Source organism: Pelodiscus sinensis, chromosome 2, assembly GCF_052426305.1.
Source record: "Pelodiscus sinensis isolate ZL-2025 chromosome 2, ASM5242630v1, whole genome shotgun sequence".
NCBI classification, from domain to species: Eukaryota; Metazoa; Chordata; order Testudines; family Trionychidae; genus Pelodiscus; species Pelodiscus sinensis.
This window is the reverse complement of record NC_143053.1, coordinates 67,320,617-67,334,294: the sequence shown is the minus strand read 5'-3', so window position 1 is coordinate 67,334,294 and position 13,678 is coordinate 67,320,617.

Genomic DNA, 13,678 nt, shown 5'->3' with positions numbered 1-13,678 from the left:
TTGGTTACATAAGTGAAATGCTATTAAAGTACCTGTTAATAACAATATCTTGTATTTATATAGAATTTTCTTTTCAGAATGATCTGAAAGCACTTTTTAAAGAGTTTATAAATGGGACCACTTTACTTGTGACTAATTTGGAATATGGGAGCAGTTCTATACCAACAAACTTTTTTGATGTGTGGAAAATTAAGAATGTCATCCAATTAAAGTTACAGAGGGATATTTAGAGAGGTAAAATGTGATCACCTAATGAAGGATTTGTTGGACACTCAAGAGTTGTCCCCTCTACTCCTGATTGAAATTGCCCACATTGTTTTCACTGTAAATACTCTTGGAAGCAGGGGATGGGAGAGGCACATGCAGAACTATATAGGAGGGAGGAGGGGGTGTTTCTGTATCAACTCCAACCCACCCCCAAAAAGCTAAACAAAACAAACATAACAAATAAAAAACCAGGGAATGTTGAGGGGAGGAAGCTAATGTATCTATGCCTACTCAAATCCAGAAACTGGAATCCTCCCTGAGAAAGGATGCAAAGGTAGGGTTGCCAGATGGTTTAACCAAAAATACCAAACACCCCCCACCCCAAAAAAGGGGAAGACCAAAGTTGTTCAGCAAAAAAAAAAAAAAAAAAGGATCCCGAGAGAGTTATTAAGCAAAATAAATAAATAAAACAGCATTAAAGCAGCATGGCCCCTTTAAGAAAAGTCTTTAAGCTTTTTGCCAGCAGCCATATTTTTTTCTTGATCAGAGCCAGAAGGCAGCTTCCCTGCAGAACCAGGTAAGCGGGGGTCAGGGGCTGGGCCCAGTTGCTGAGTGTGTGTAGGGTTGCCAGGTGTCCAGTATTTTCGCCTCCTGGCAGGGAAAAAAAATCAGAAAAGATCAGACATTTTAGGTGTCCGGTATTTTCTGAAATTTTTTTACTGGACAGGAGGTGAAAATATTGGACTGTCTGGCTCAATACCAGACACCTGCTAACCCTATGCAAAGGAGTAGCACCGTGATTCTAAGCTTAAATACTGTCCACCCTGTTGCTAGAGTTGCCAGGTGTTTGGTTTTGAACCAGATAGTCCAGTATTTGAGCTTTCTGTTCAGGAAACAAATTGAGAAAATATAAATGAGAAAATATAAATGTCTGGTATTTTCTAAATACAATGTAATGTAGATTGTGATGTAATGTTAAGTGTTTCCGGTATTTTTGTTGAAATCATCTGGCAACCCTAGCTGTTACATCATTTCCTCAACCCCTAGTTTCTGCATAAAAGGGCAGTGAGTGAGTTTCACCTTTATGTGAATCTGTGATGGGGCCACTGCTCCACACTTGATGGAAGGGTTAATTCAGGCTGAAGGGAGCCTGTGCAGAGCCCTGACCAATGATGGAAAGGCTTTTTACTAGTCAATTGGCGTGTGGCTTGCTGGGGCAGCCCTGCATATAAAGAGCTGCCCAGGAGAGAGGAGTCAGTTAGGCCCTGACCAGGGAAGAGGCAGGGCCAGTTCCCAGAGGCATCTTTGTTAGAGTAGAGCTGGGCAGGCGTGGGGTGGAGGTGCTAGTGAGGGAGGCTCCTGCCTGAGACCTGACAGGCTGCTGGCCTCACCATTAGGGCTAGGAGGGTGTGGGTCACTGAGGAAGTGGCCAGGGAACAGAAAGAAGTGAAGGGGAGCAGAGGAGGGCATGATATAGCTGCAGTCAGAAGGTCCCTGGGTCAGGACCCAGTAGTAGAGGACTGGGTTCCCCCTTTCTCCTTGCACAACAGGTGGCCACCAGCATTTTGTGGCCTACATTGACTGCAGCTGGCCGCTGAAGTGAGGGCTAGACTTGGAGGCTATAGTCAGCCACCGTGTCAGCAGAGATACAGAACTGCGGATGACCCTGGGGTGGGCACTGCTGGAGGGCAGTGTCCTGAAGAGGATGTTGTGGTCTGGGTGTGACATGGGTCCGGAACTGAAGCATGGAGTGAGGACACAGGGAGACACCAGTCAGAGGGAGGCACCTGTGGATGAGCTAATTCCCAGTGCTACCAGCAGGAGGCACCGTGGCATGACAGAAACATATGGAATCTTTAATGACTGTAAACGTAAGTGTTCCTGAAATATCATGGTGGCATCATTTCTGATTTCAGTTAAGAAATGTCTTCCTACTAATTCACCAACAGATAGTGTCCCTTACATGTACAAAACTGGTGTGTGTGTGTGTGTGTGTGTGTGTGTGTTTGTGGAGGGTGGGGGGTAAGCTAGCAGAAAGTCGAGACAAAATACTGTCAAGCTGGAGGACTTCTTACTCCAACTCCTGCAACCCTCATTGTACAAGGAATAAGGGAAGTTGGAGGAAGAATGCTCTATTTCAAAATAAGCTATTTCAAAATAAGATATGCAATTGACATAGCTCAATTTGCATAGCTTATTTCAAGTTAAGCCCTACTGTGTAGATGCACCCTTTTAGTAGAACTTGGTAAACAGCAAGCATAGTTGACATGGTAGTAAAGAAAAGAGGTGGAAAGGATGTTTTAGTAGGATTTGAAGTGTGGGAGGGGTTCTGAGCTGAGCCTGAGGTGCTGGAGGGGGTTCAGGGAGCAGGCTCTGAGAGGGAGTTTGGGTGCAGGGGGACTCAAGACTAGGGCAGGGATATGGGGTACAGGAAAGGTTCAGGACTGGGGCCAGGGTTTGGAATGTGGGCTCCAGCTGGGCACCACTTACCACAGGTGGCTTCTGGGTGGTGGTGCAGGGAGCTAAGACAGGCTCACACCTAGCCTAGCCCTGCACCACTCCCAAAAGCAGCCAGCAAACTCTCTCCATCCTTGCCCCCATCAGGGTGGAAGAGGGGCTCCCTGTCATCAGCACTCCCTCCTTTTCTTCCCGTGCCCTACACAGCAAGCAGGAGGCTCCCGGGGGTGAGAGGCACCTCCAAGGTAGAGGGCAGGAGCAGCATGGCAGTGCTGAGAGGGGCAGCTGAAGTGCTGGCACTGGATAGCCTCCTGGCCAAACCTGTCAGGATCACCTGTCAAATGTTCTAAGATCTACCAGTAGATCCTGATCCACTGCCCTAACCCTGGTATGCAGCTCGCACTGGCTGCTTGCTGCAGTGGCTGGCGATGGCTGGTTACCTGTGACCTCTACTGCCCTCCCATCAGCCCTTTACATGCGTCCCCTCTCACTGTCCTCTCCCTGCTCTGCCCATTCACCTTCCAGCCCCGCTGCTCTTCCATATCCCTCTTGGCAGGGTGTGTCCTGCTCCCAGAGCTGTGCAGACAACCAGTCCTGGTCGAATCATTCAGCTCACTAACAGCCTGGCTGGCAGGCGCCTTCCTTTCCCCCTGCCTCTGGCTGGGCTGGCACCTAAGGAAAGTTCAAGACTCTCTGGCTCAGGGTGGTGTCCAGGAGGAGCCAAGCCCTGCATGTGTCAAAGCCCCACACAGCGCTGGTATGGGGAAGCTTTTCTGCCCCTCATCCAAACTCTGGAGTGGTGGGGAGGAAGCTGTTTCCAGTCTGTTTGTACCCAGGCCCTGCAGGTCCCAGGCTCTTCACATGCTGCTCCCCACGCTAGGTCCTGCCCCCATGGTGTGTGGTGCTGCTCTTTCTTAGGCACCCTACCCTGCTGAGCCACCCCTCTGGCTGGGCTCGCTGAAGTCCCTGTAGCCACGTTCTCTGGGCCCAGGCACTGAATGCATCTTTAGGGCTTAACCCCTTCCTGCTCATGTGGTAGCTGGGGGGCAGGAGGTGTGTGAGTTATGTCGGTGGCCTGCAGAAACTTGGAGATGTTAGCTGCCTTTCTCCACTGTGGAAGCAAGAAGGGACAAGCTGCTTCTAGGCACAGGGAGTGAAGGAAGGCGGTAGGAGGAAAGAGATGACCTCTGGAAAAACACGGGCCAGGTCATCCGTACCTCACTCCCACACCTGTTCAACTGGAAGCAGCTCCCATCCCTTCCCTCCGCATAGTGCCAAAAAGCCACTGCTTGCCACATTCCAGTGTGAACTCTGACAGAAATCTGGAGAGCAGAGGCCTGTGACCACCAGGAACTAGGAGAGGTGGGTCCATCCCAGATAGCACTGGGTAGGGAGGGTTGGGTGAGGCTGGCCAGTCTCGCCCATCCATATGTGAGACATGTATTTGGGAATGTGCATGTGTGTCACCGCTCCCCATGCAAACCTTAAAGATAAGAAGGCAAATAAAAAGACTCCAGCGAGGCAGTATTTCTTTTTAAAAGGGCTCAGTCAACTTGATGTTAATTTGAGCATTTGTGTTGCATAGTTCTGATTGCCATTCAATATGAGTAACTTTACCAGGTGTCCCATATTCAGCATAAGGAAATATTGTGACCCGAATTAAAGAGGACAGCTCTGGGTGTTGCAGCAGAGTTGTGTGTGCAGTAAAAGGAGTGGACTGAGAAGTAATAGGAACTTTATCTGCATCTCTCAAGAGCAGCACAAGAGTCAAAAGAGGCGCCTGAGGATTTCCTAGCCTGAGTGCTTGATTTGAGAGAAGAGATTTTGTGTGTCTCATAGAATGACAATATTTCAGCTGTGACACACCCTTATTTAAGAGATAATCAGGTTGCAGGGGAGACCTTTTTGGAGGATCTGCCTACTGCTGCCTGTGATGAAGTGAAGAGAACCAAAAGATGACTCACTGATGAATGAAATCAGGGAACTAAAGGACAATATTAATGAAATCAAATGTGTGAAATCCAAAATTAGCATATTAAAGCAAGATGTAACAAAAGCACTCTTAATGGTCTGAACAGACAGGCAGCCCCAGAGAAAAGAATGTGCTAACTGCAGGCAATTTGGCAGAAGCAGTATTTATAACCACTGTTTCAGACATGCCAGGATGTCAACCAGGAAAAGCATAAGAAAGCAGAGGCAAGCTAACACTATATCTCTTTTACCAGAAGCAGCCTATAATTGCCATCTTATAACCAAGCAGCAAACAAGAGTAGCTAATTTAGTTGCAACGAGATGTATGATCTAGTGTTTCCTCAGTAAAACTCAAGCCCTGTGGGACATATGCACACGGGTGTATGCTTTTAAGTAAGTGGGTAGAAAATAGGGTTATAATTAAAAATGATCTGGACAAACTGGAGAAATGGTCTGAGGTCAATAGGATGAAGTTTAATAAGGACAAATGCAAAAGTACTCCACTTAAGAAGGAACAATCCATTTCATATATACAGAATGGGAAGTGACAGTCTAGGAAGGAGTACAGCAAAAAGAGATCTAGGGGTCATATAGTATACGTCTAAACTACATGGCTCCGTCGACAGAGCCATGTAGATTTGTTGTTTTGGCAAAGGGAAATGAAGCGGCGATTTAAATAATCGCTGCTTCATTTAAATTTACATGGCTGCTGTGCTGAGCCGACAAACAGCTGATCAGCTTTTTGTCTGCTCAGCGCGCTAGTCTGGACGCTCCCCTGCCGACATCAAAGCCCTTTGTCGGCAGCCCCGGTAAACCTCATTCCACGAGGCATAACGGCGCTGCCGACAAAGGGCTCTGATGTCGGCAGGGGAGCGTCCAGATTAGTGCGCTGAGCAGACAAACAACTGATCAGCTGTTTGTCGGCTCAGCGCGACAGCCATGTAAATTTAAATGAAGCGGCGATTATTTAAATCACCGCTTCATTTCCCTTTGCCTATAACCCTAATCTACATGGCTCTGTCGACGGAGCCATGTAGTTTAGACAAAGCCATAGTGGACAACCAGCTAAATATGAGTCAACAGTTTGATGCTGTTGCAAAAAAAGCAAACAAGATTTTGGGATGCCTTAACAGAAGTGTTGTGAGCAAGATACAAGAAGTCACTCTTCCACTCTACTCTGTGCTGATTAGTCCTCAGTTGGAGTATTGTGTCTAGTTCCAGGCACCACATTTCAGGAAAGATGTGGAGAAATTGGAGCGGGTCCAGAGAAGAAGGTCAAGAAGACATGACTTATGATGGAAGACTGAAAGAACTGGGTTTCTTTAGGATCAGGGGGTATGTCTACACTACCCCGCTAGTTCGAACCGCACTTGCAAATGAAGCCCGGGATTTGAATTTCCCGGGCTTCATTTGCATAAGCGGGGAACCGCCATTTTTAAATCCCCGCTGCTTCGAACCCCGTGTAGCGCGGCTACACGGGGCTCGAACTAGGTAGTGGAACGAGGTGTACCGGTAGTTCGGAATAGGAATCCTAGTCCGAACTACCTAGTTCGAGCCCCGTGTAGCCGCGCTACACGGGGTTCGAAGCAGCGGGGATTTAAAAATGGCGGCTCCCCGCTTATGCAAATGAAGCCCGGGAAATTCAAATCCCGGGCTTCATTTGCAAGTGCGGTATGCCTACATTACCCTCCTAGTTCGAACTAGGAGGGTAGTGTAGACATACCCAGGGTGAGTAAATAGTCTAATGAGAATTCAGCTTTGGCTGCAGATGAAGAGAAACATCATACATTATGTCACTAGAGTCCGTACATGCTTCAAGCAAAATAAACATGACCAACCTATCAGAGACCTGCTGCATAATATAGTTAGAGCCATCTGAGCTTATATCAATAGACTTCTTGCATCTGGAACGATACCAGAGAGGGTCTGAATACATCTTAGTCCTAGTGGATCTCTTGACTATGTTTGTCCAAGCTTGCCCTACCACGAAGAGGTCAGGCAGAATTGTAGCAGACAAGCTATTCAGTGGCTTTGCTTTAAAAATTGGTTTCCCCAGAAAGATTTATTATGACCAAGGGACAAAGTTTGAAAATAATGTATTCAAAAGGTCCGTGGTAAAATTGAAACATCTTACAATCCTGTGTCCTTATCATAGGACAATGGATAAGTAGAAAGGCTGAACTAAACTCTGCTGGCTATGTTTAGAACCTTTCCAGATGAAGAAAAACTAGTAGTTAATAAGGTCATGTAGACCTATAACTGTATATGAAATGAGGCTACAGGACTCTCACCCTTATAGTCATTATATAGAAAATCATCTAATTTGCTCATTGACATTGCATTTGGTGACCTGTGAACTGTGAATCTGCACCAGGGAACACAGGGAAATAGAACCTGCAGATGAAACAAGTTTATGAACTAACATCACAATGCTCTCAGAAGTCTGCTGTTCATGGAAAGAATCACTATGATCAGAAAGTGCATGGTGCTACTCTCATACCAGATGACATGGTACTGGTCCAGAATCTTTCAGAGTGGCAGAGCAAAGCAAATTAAGATCCTATTGGGAAGATAAAAGTCATTTAATACTTAAAAGAAAAGGGGGTAGTTCAGCTTCTAAGATAAAAGCAGAAGATGAAAGAAGGATGTGTTACAGTTCTTCACCACAGTCTTTTACTTTTTTGTGACTTTTCATCCTTGGATATAACACCCTCTAGGCCACCACAGCAAATAAGGAAAACTAGCATAGTACAAGATCAGAATGAGGACAGGAACTCAGTTTTCTGTGATTCTGACAATGAGACTGAAAATTAACTACATTGTGTAATGGTATCACATACTGACCATGGAACAGAGATTCTGAATCCAGAGGCAGAAACATTGTAATCCCATCTAGGAAATAAGGATGCTGTTGATTTACAAACTTGGAAACTGCTTATCAAACTGATGTGAGATTCACACAAACCATTGAAAGCCATAATGCCAAAAAGTGATCAAGAAGTCTGAAACCAGTAGTGCACAAGAGGATTGATCACCAAAGCAGTCCTTGGACATGCAAGATTCTCTGACTAAAGAGTGAAGAACTGCATAGACATTGACATATAAACATTATGGGCACCTGCTTATCAGTGTCTAAATCCAACTATGGGGCTGGTGAATGCACCATGGGGTTGTCTTCACATTTGTCACATTCCAATGCCCAGTACCTATTTCTGAACTTCATCCTGCATTCTGTCCAAGACTGTTGTAATATGAGTCTCAGAGGGGTAGCCGTGTTAGTCTGTAACTTAAAAAAACCTTAAAAAATGAGTGGTCCTGTAGCACCTTAGGGCACGTCTACACAGCAGTGTTATTTCAGATTAACTGACATTATTTCAAAATAACAAAGAGCAGGTCTACACAGCAAGCTGTTATTTTGAAATAATGTCACACTGGAGGATTTCTTACTATGATTCCTGTAACCCTCATTTCACAAAGAGTAAGAGAAGTCGAAGGAAGAGTGTTCTTCCTTTGAATTCCTGCTGTGTAGATAGCGCCAAGAGCCAAATTAAGCTATTTCGACTTCAGCTACACTACTGACGTAGCTGAAGTTGCATATCTTAATTCAACTTTTGGCCTGCAGTGTAGATGTGCTTTTAGGGTATGTCTACACTAGCCCCCTAGTTCGATGTAAGGAGGCTAATGAGGGCAACTGAAATTGCAAATGAAGCACGGGATTTAAATATCCCGTGCTTCATTAGCATGTTCCCGGATGGTCGCCATTTTAGAAATTGACTAGCCCGAAGTAACTGCCCGCGTCTACATGTGGCAGTGAAACGGGATTCCGAATTAAAGCCCTAAATCAAATTATCTGGTAAACCTCATTGCAGGAGGAATAACAGCTAATTCGATTTAAGGCTTTAATTTGGAGTCCCGTTTCACTGCCACGTGTAGACGCAGGCAGTTACTTTGGGCTAGTCAATTTCTAAAATGGCGACCGGCCGGGAACATGATAATGAAGCGCGGGATATTTAAATCCTGCGCTTCATTTGCAATTTCGGTCACCCTCATTAGCCTCCCTAGATCGAACTAGGGGGCTAGTGTAGACATACCCTTAGAGACTAACAAAAAATACAGATAGTATCATTGGCTTTGGGTTGTGCCCACGACAGCTCATGATTTTATCTATATTTTTTTGTTAGTCTGTCAGATGTTACAGGGCCACTAGTTTTTTTTAAGTGTTTGTTGTAATATGAGTAAAAGAAGTTATACTGGATACTATTTTAAATGAAGGGTTGTATAGTTTTGGATAGTTTGTAATTATGTTAATTTAGTAGATTGCTTGCCATATTCTCAGTGACTTAGAGTTACATGATTAAACCATTAATTATCTAGGAACTGTTACTTCACAAGATTTTCTTATGTTTGGGAATTTAAACTGTTCAGAACTGGCTTTTCAGTTGGATAGTCGATACTGCAACTACAACTGGCACAGAAACTTTCTGCTTAATGTGAAGTAACTGAAGGGAGATGCAGAAGTTTCCATCACTGAGCTTGTGAAAGAGGAGAGCTCCAAAGTCTCAATGAAAATGACAATTATGTTCTTGTGAAACTCATGGATTATTGTTAATAAGTCATGTGGATGGTCTATTTGTTACCAGAAATGTGGGGATAATATTATATTTAAAAGAGGCAGCATGGCCCTCATAAGGCAACAGTAGGGTTCAATTTACCCGTGCTTTGCCCTTTCTAGGGTTGAAAGTCTGTGTAGGTCGCTCAAAGGGTAAAACTTAGATTTACACAAAACATCTTTATCAGTGGTATAGCTACACTCCATCAAATATTTGGGAAAAAATAAAATTTCCTTGCTGGCTTTGCAAGTACCTTTTGGAGGTTCCCAAAATGCTCTTAATGTTGGCTTCTGGGACCAGTATATGTTTCAAGTAATATCAAGAGCTCGTGTGGCAGGGTGCTGAGTGGATAGCCAGTAATCAATTTCTGCCCCTGCAGCCCCAGTCAAGGCTGAATGGTTTGTGGCTGGGTGAACAGCGTTATGCTTGGCTGATAACTGGCAGCCTCATTAGCCAGAGAGCTATAAAGCCTGGGAAGAAGCTGGAAAAAAGGAGGAGGGGAAAGAGGCCAGGCACATTTGGGGTATGTCTATACTACATGACTCCGTCAACGGAGCCATGTAGATGAGCTTTGTAGACATAGCAAAATGAAGCGGTGATTTAAATAATCGCCACTTCATTTACATCAAAATGGCTGCCGTGCTGTGCTGATCAGCTGTTTGTCAGCACAGCACGGTAGTCTGGACGCTCGGAGGTCGACATCAAAAGCCTTTGTCATCCGCCTCAGTAAACCTCATCCCACAAGGCATAATGGGGTGGTCGACAAAGGCTTTTGATGTCGACCGCCAAGCGTCCAGACTACCGCTCTGTGCCGACAAACAGCTGATTGGCACAGCGTGGCAGACATTTTGATGTAAATGAAATGGCGATTATTTAAATCGCCGCTTCATTTTACTATGTCTACAAAGTTCATCTACATGGCTCCATCGACGGAGCCATGTAGTGTAGACATACCCTTGGAGATAGCACCCCCTACTCTGTTACTAGTTAGGCCTGCATGTAGTTGGGAACTGGTGGTGGGAAACCTATGGAGAATAAAGAGCCCAGGTGTCACACCAGACTGAAGTGTCCCTGACTCAGTGAAGAAGGGGGCCAAGGGTATGAACCCTGTTACAGCCAGAAATACTCTTTGGTTCCTCACTCTCTGCTGAATAGTGACTGCAGATGCTATTCCAACAACTATTCAGTTTTATTGAAATAAATGTTAATCATGAACTACTTTTTCTCACTGTCTTAAATCTCCATTTACTGGTGGACTTGGACTAAGTTTATCCTTGAGAAATGTTTATCCCTAGCTAATGAGGCGAATGTATTTACTACTTTAAGTAAAGGATACTAATACTATGAAATGTTGAGTTAATGGCAATCATGAACTCATTGTAAATCCAGACAGACCCTTTCTCTTTCTTTAGTGGCATTGTAGGAACGTTCTGTTCTCAGTTAACCCTGTGTACATTTGCAGAGCAGGCTAGACTAGGAATAGGATTAAAAATACTTTTGAAATGGAGTTAAGTTAATTTTTAGTTAACATGGTTTGAAGTACTCCTTAAAACCTTTAGCTGGTCATACATAGGCTCCAACATGAGTCTTGCTTTCATGCAAAGCTATACCCACCATGTAAATGGTGCAAAGAGAGGAAAGCTATCTCCACTGGGAAAATGGAGAACTGTGTGATCAGCCAGCCAAACGGGCTCCTCCATTTGACTAAGAGTCATGTTGGGGGTGTTCTGGAATCAGGAAAGGTTGTGGCCAGGTCATGCTGTATTCAGGCATTCCTTAACCAGCATAATTGTCGTTCCGAAGGGAGCTGAATTTAGAGCAGTCCTGGGGCTGTTCTGAGTTCCATCTGGACCTGAAGCTCTTTGTGGATGCTACTTCTCCTCCCTCAGCTGTTTCAAGCAGAGCTGTCATGAAGCTGAGACTTTGGCCCCTTATGGGAAAATAGTTGAGTGCATGTATCCTCTGGAAACAATCCAAGCTTTGCTTTATGCCAAGTGATGAATAACAATATTGTGATATCCCATATAAACACATCACATTGGTGTGACTCTTCATATTTCCTAAATTAGAACTACGGTTATATCCAGGAATTCTCATTTTCTTTTGCAGAATCAGTAATCTTTGAGTTCTCATGATTTACTTTAAAGTAGAGGAAAGGAAACAGTTCAGAAATTTCTCTGCATTCCCCTTGACAGCAGGAAGGCAAACAGTGTCAGTTTTAACAGTAGCTGTCAGAGCTTGGCAAATCCCATTTGTACAACACAATCTCCCTTCCAATATACCACAGCAAAAAGGCCCTGCATTTAAATGTGGTATTAATAGCCCTTTATATGCAAAGCACTGAAGAAGGTTAGCAGAAGGACAAAGAATTAACACACAAAATAAAGACAGAAACCTCTATTTGAGAAGGAAACACTCACTTTTTTAAAAAAAGCACAATAAGAGCGGTATCAAATCATTAGCAGAAGCAGTGTTCCAAAGAGGCAGAAAGAGGTTTTAATATGGGTGTTAAAATGATAAATAGAAGAAGGAAAAAAGGAGAAGAGTGTCAGACATTTGGATTTAAAAGAGAGGAAAAAAAGGCTTGTAGATAAATATGAATCACTGGGAAAAGTACAACAAAGGGAGTCAGTAGAAAAGGTGAACAAAGAGCAAACAGGCAGAAGGCACAGAATCTGATTTGAAGCAGGCAGGGTAGGAGCAGGAGAGGGCATTATATGTAAGAGTGACTTTTAAAGCAGTATTGCAGATGGAAGCCAGTGGAGTAAAAGACAGCAAAGAGAGACTGGTGATAAGGGAAGCCAAACATAAACTATATAGGATTAATTGAGGTGGTTTAAGAGAAGGATTGTGGGAAAACAGTGTAAATTCCATTGACGAAATCAAGTCATGAGTTGATAAATGTGTGGACCTTTTTCATATTAAAAATGAGAGATTTCTAAAAGTGATTATAGAAAATGTCAGTTCTTTGCTCATGATTAGAGCAGCGTTTCCCAAACTATGGGCTGTGGCCCGGTACCGGGCCGCAGGAAAAAACATACCAGGCCTCAGCATGTCTGGTGGCTGCTGGCAGGGCCAACCTTAGGCCTATTCAGTCGAATTGGGCCCCGCACCCCTGAACCCGGAAGTGTCAGCAAGTTACAGAGCCGGGGGCCCTGCTCCACTAATACAGTATGTGGAGCTGGATCTCTCCCCCGGCTTTGCCCGGAGCAGGCCCTGGATGCCTCCTGCTGGCCCCCCTACGCATCCACCCACCCCGCTCCCAGAGCATCCCCCTCGGCTCCGTCCCGTCCCTGCTGTGCACGGCTCCTCTTCGCCGCCTGCTGCTGCTCATGTGTGGCATTGCACATGGGCGGGGAGGACGCCCGGGCGTGATGTGACATCACAGCCTGGGATTTTAAAACTCTTCAGAGGCATGTTGTGGGGCCACGCTGGCGCCGGGTAGGAAATGGGCTTGTGCGGTGGAGGGGAGGAGAGGCAGCGACAGCAGCGGGGGACTTGGGCTTGGGCATAGGTGGGAGGAGGAGAGGAGGCGGCAGCGGGGGAGATTGGGCGGTGGAGGGAGAGGGGTGGAAGAAGGGGCTTGGGCGGGAGGAGGGGAAGGCACCATGGGACAGGGTGCAGGAGAGAGACAAACGCCAAGGAGCCAATTGCAGACAATGAGGGAAATGGCAGGAGGGGAGATGTCAGTGGGAGGGGGGACAGGGTGATGCTGGGAGAGGAGAGGAGAGGGGAAGGGCATTGGGGGCTGGAGGAGGAGGTGCTGGGAGAAGGCTTGAAAAAAGGGGTGGGCATGAGGAAGGCCAGGATGGAGCAAGTCATGTATGAGGGGCAGTAGAGGAATGGGGCAGAGAGTGGTGAGGGGGTGGGTATCAGGGAAAAAGAGGGCAAAGGGGGCAGGGGCAGCAAGGGAAGGGGGAGGCACCAGGAGGGTGCAGGGATAAGGGAAGGTGCAGGTGCCAGGGGATTCTGGGGTGAAGCAGAAGGGCAGACACCTGCAGGGGAGGGACCAGCACCAGAGGAGAGAGGCAGGCGTAGCTCACATGATCAGAGTGGGGCTACTGGAGGAGTGGGCACAGGGAGGAGAGAAGGGCTGGTGGAGGGCGGCCGGTCGCAGGAGGGCTGAGGGCAGTGAGAAGGGCAGGAGTCAGGACAGCAGAAGAGGGTGAGGAGTTGGGGGGCAGCAGGCACCAGGGGAGGTGATGGAGCAAGGAGAGGAGACATTGCAGCAGAGAGAAAAGGTAAAGGTTTATAAAATATTTATTAATAACTTGGTATGCTGCCCACGGCCAGTTTGTTTGTGCCCCTGCGGTGCAGTTTGGGTTTATGTGGGGATCAACACGTGGCCGGCAAGTGGGAGCTAAAACAAAAAAGTAGTCAGTGTAATGATCTTCTGTTCATATGTGTTTTAGTAGTTAAATTCTTGGACTGTC